This window comes from Typopeltis vanoorti, chromosome 12 (genome assembly GCF_054136105.1).
Source record: "Typopeltis vanoorti isolate ZY-2024b chromosome 12, IOZ_Tvanoo_1.0, whole genome shotgun sequence".
Taxonomy (NCBI): domain Eukaryota; kingdom Metazoa; phylum Arthropoda; class Arachnida; order Uropygi; family Thelyphonidae; genus Typopeltis; species Typopeltis vanoorti.
The window spans coordinates 30154426-30159090 of NC_143560.1; the positions used below are offsets into that span (position 1 = coordinate 30154426).

Here is a 4665-nt window from a genome sequence, read left to right on the forward strand (position 1 = left end):
CGAATTAGTAAGAAAGAATCAAATGAACGCTAAAGGAGACATTTCTCATACATGTCAAAAGATGTTACAGTGAGAAGACTACGGAATTTCCAGAAAAAGAAACACCCATATAATGATTTTTTTCAAGAAAGCAAAACATCAGGAATTGAAAAGTCCAAATGAAAGAATTAATACAACTATTGTTATCCTCAATAATAATAATAATAATAAGAAGAAGAAGAAGAAGAAGAAGAAGAAAAGTGTATTTTATTTTATTTTATATATTTATTTTTTTAAAAACAATATATGCAGGTAAAGAGCCTGTGTAGCTCAGTAGAACTAATATCGTTGTTGGCGTTTTACGTTGTTGCCTGACTTTGTATATTGCTTCAGTTTATAAGGATGGGAACCAGACTTTTCATTGGACGACTCAGTTATGATGTACATGAGAGAGATCTGGAGAAATTTTTTAAGGGATATGGAAAAATAAGAGAGATTGTTATGAAGAATGGTTTTGGATTTGTGGAATTTGATGACTACAGGGATGCAGATGATGCTGTATATGAACTAAATGGGAAGCAGCTTATGGGAGAAAGGGTCTCTGTTGAACACGCACGTGGTTCTCCTCTAGGGAGTGATATGAGAGGTCCCAGAGGTCGAAGAGCTCCTCTAAGGAGAAGAAGAGGAAGAGATAGGTACGGGCCACCAACCAGAACAGAATACAGGGTGATTGTAGAAAATTTAAGTAGCCGTGTTAGCTGGCAGGACTTAAAAGATTACATAAGGCAAGCGGGAGAGGTGACATATGCTGATGCTCATAAACAACGTCATAATGAGGGGATTGTGGAATTGGCTTCTTATACAGATATGATAAATGCTATTGAAAAGCTGGATAATACAGAACTGAATGGTAGGAGGATAAAGCTTATAGAAGACAAATCACGTCAGCGCAGGTCGCCCTCAAGGTCTCATTCCAGAAGCAATTCCAGATCTCGAAGTCGCAGCAAAACACCTAGTAGGTCCAGATCATGTTCTCGGTCTGAATCGCGTTCCAAGTCGTCTCGTTCTAGGTCTGCCTCTCGGAGCCCTGTGAAGTCTCGCAGCAAGATCGTAGTGCAACACCTGAAAACTCGCCTAGGAAGTCTAAATCACCTTCAAAATCACCTGAAAAGGAAGAAAGTAGTTTTGAAAAAGTGGATGACCAAGATTAATATAATAATAAAAAAACGATCATAACCATTCATTTCACCAAATAGTCCTCACTGTTTTATCTTGGATTGATAATGCCTGTTACCTTCTCTGTGTGCATTTAGCTTATTTTCATGATTTAAGTAGATCACTTCTGAAAGGTCTCTGTGTGTGTGTGTGTGTGTGTGTGTGTGTGTGTGTGTGTGTGTGTGTGTGTGTGTGTGTGTGTGTGTGTGTGTGTGTGTGTGTGTGTGTGTGTGTGTGTGTGTGTGTGTGTGTGTGTGTGTGTGTGTGTGTGTGTGTGTGTGTGTGTGTGTGTGTGTGTGTACATAAGTGCCGTAAACATTATGTTGCTTTAAATTGTATTACATTCCTCTGCAGCAGATATATTTGCTCAGCTTATTAAGATAAAAATTGACTACATGTCTTTCCCTCTTAAATATTTCTGTAGGGAAAATGTCTGAAAAGAATATCAGTATACTTATTGCTGTGTGAATGGGAGATATAAACATTTACTATTGCTGATAACAAAAAGTATGATTAATGAACTATTTTGATTGGAATCTTATTCTGTTTAAATTAGCACATATGTAGAATGAGTGAAAATTGTTCCACCATATGCTGTCATTTTAACCCACCTAATTTCTTTTGATAAAGTATCTTGTCATTTGTTATGAAACCCCCCCACTCTCAGTTTAGTTGATAGTGAAGGGGATATACAGTCACTAATTCATAATCCCATACTTCAATATTTGCATGTATTAATGTTATTTTAATAGCCAGACTTATGTATATATACATATATAAATGTGAAATTTTGGTACTGAGTAATAAAATGTAACTCAGTATGGCGTTTGCAGTCAACGACGAAAGACCTGGGTTCAAATCTGCTCTTCGGAACATAGGTTCACAAACACTTCTTTGGGCTACCGCCCACTTTGCAAGACATAAATCTTGTAACACCCCCCTCCATTGTAACATTTTTCCGCATTTTGTCCGAATAATTATAAATAATAATTAATAAATAAAATAATTACACAAGATATAAAGAAAAAACCTAACGAAACATAACCACAGAAACACAGTATATTATATAAAAGCGGTTTTATATATTTTGAAATGAAATATAACGAATATATTTGCTACTGTAAACATAACCTATTATATACATATATACATGCTCTATTTTCTCATTGACATAGAAAATTGACATCTATTTCTATCTGACATGGTAAATTTTCAAATGATTAAATAATTGAAATAGAAAATTGATAAAAAAAATTTATCGTGTAAGACGGGCATAAGATGAATTAAAATGTAATATTTAAATTTTAAATGTTTATCTAATTGCAAAACCATGAAAATAATTAATTTTTAAACATATATTCTTCTTCTTCTTCTTCTACAGCTTCTCCCACTTAAGTGGGGTCACTGTTATGAGTCTCCTCCATACCTTCCTGTCTTGGGCTGTCACCACATCCAAGTTTTTCATCTTCAAGTCCTCTTCTACCAGCTCCCTCCATCTCTTCTTTGGCCGCCCACACTTCGCCTTCCTTGCACATCCATCTGCATGACCCTTCTTCCCACATATTCGTCCTTCCTCCTCATCACATGACCAAACCATCTCAACCTTGCCTCCTGTATTTTCGCTCCGAAGTTCGTAACTTTCACTGTTCCCCTGACATAGTCATTTCTCAGATGATCCTTTCTGGTCACACCGCACATCCACCTAAGCATTCTCATCTCTGCTACTTCCATCCTGCTGATGTTATTTTTCCTCAGGGCCACAGTTTCTATAGCATATGTCATAGCTGGCCTCAATACTGTCCTATAAATTTTGCATTTCAGATTGATCGGCACCCTCTTATCGCATAACACTCCAGCCATCTCCCTCCAGTTCCTCCAACCTGCTTGTATCCTGCATCCCACTTCCTTCTCAGCTCCTCCATCTTCTTCCACTGTTGAACCTAAGTATCTAAAGTCTCTCACCTTCCTGATGACATTTCCTTCCAGCTCCAGATCTGTCTCCTGGCCACCGCACACTGCGCAACACATATACTCTGTCTTACTTCTGCTCAGTCTCATACCTCTCTCTTCCAGTACTTTTCTCCATCTTTCCAGTTTAGTTTCCGCTTCTTCTCTTGAATCTACACACAGCAAGATGTCATCTGCATACAACATTGTCCAAGGTGCATCTTCTCTCACCTCCTCTGTTACCACCTCCATCACAATATTATACAGAAACGGACTTAATGCTGACCCTTGATGCAAGCTAACTGTTACTTGAAAACTTTCTGTCTGTCCCAAACAGGTCCGAACACAACACTTGTCTTCACATTTCTGTACATTTCCCGCACCAACCTGACATATTTCTCCAGCACCTTCTTCTCCCTCAGACACCTCCAGACTTCTTGCCTTGGCACTCTATCGTATGCTTTCTCCAGATCAATAAATACCAGATGTATCTCCCTTTGTTTCTCTCGATATTTTTCCATCATCTATCGTAACCCAAAGATGGCATCTGTTGTTGATCTACCAGGCATGAAGCCAAATTGTTCCTTTGCAATCTCCACCTCCTCCCTCAATCTACCATCAAGAACCCTTTCTAGGATCTTCATTGTGTGGGACATCAACTTTATTCCTCTGTAATTTTTACAGTCTTGTGCATCCCCTTTACCCTTGTAGATGGGAACAAGAGTACTCTCCCTCCATTCCTTGGGTATATTTTCCTGTTGGCAAACTTTCATGAACAAGTCCCACAGCAGGTCAATTCCCTCTTCCTCCAGTGCCTTCCATGCCTCCACTGGAATTCTGTCGGGGCCCACCGCTTTTCCATTCCTCATCCTCTTCATGGCCTCTGTCACTTCCATTCTACTGATGTTCTGCACCATCCCCCACAGAAGGATGCCCATCTCCTCTGTGAGTCCTTGCATTTTCTTCATTCAAAAGTCCCTCAAAGTATATTTTCCATCTGTTTCTTATGTCCACATCCCTCCATAATACTCTTCCTTCAGCATCTTTGATCTGCCTCACATGTAAGATGTCCTTAGCTGCTTTATTTCTACATTTCGCTAGTTGGTAAATTTTTCTCTGTCCTTCCTTTGTTTCTAATTGATCATACAGATCTTGATATGCCATGGCCTTCGCCTGTGCCACAACTCTCTTGGCTTCTTGCTTTCTCTCTTTGTACACCTCTCTGTCCTCTTCCACTCTTGACTTATCCCATTCTGCTTTGCCTTCCTCTTAGCTGTGTCTGCCACTTGTACATCATTATTCCACCACCAACCCTCCTGCTCTCTAATCTTTCCAGATGTCTCACCAAGCACCTCGATTGCACAGCTCAGGATTACTTTTGAATTATGTTTCCACCAATCTTGTACACTTTCCAGTCCATCCGAAATCCTCTCTAACACTCTCTCCCTAAAACGATTCCTCACACTCTCCTCTTTTAAACGAAACCACTTAATTGTCTTCATCCCATGGCAACCAGAAGTTCTT

General features: G+C 39.2%; 1 pseudogene; it reads left to right on the forward strand.

Annotated features, from left to right (window-relative positions):
- The first annotated feature begins 321 nt into the window (after positions 1–321).
- LOC150100658 (serine/arginine-rich splicing factor 4 pseudogene) lies at positions 322–1190 on the forward strand (annotated as a pseudogene).
- Positions 1191–4665: the final 3475 nt, after the last annotated feature.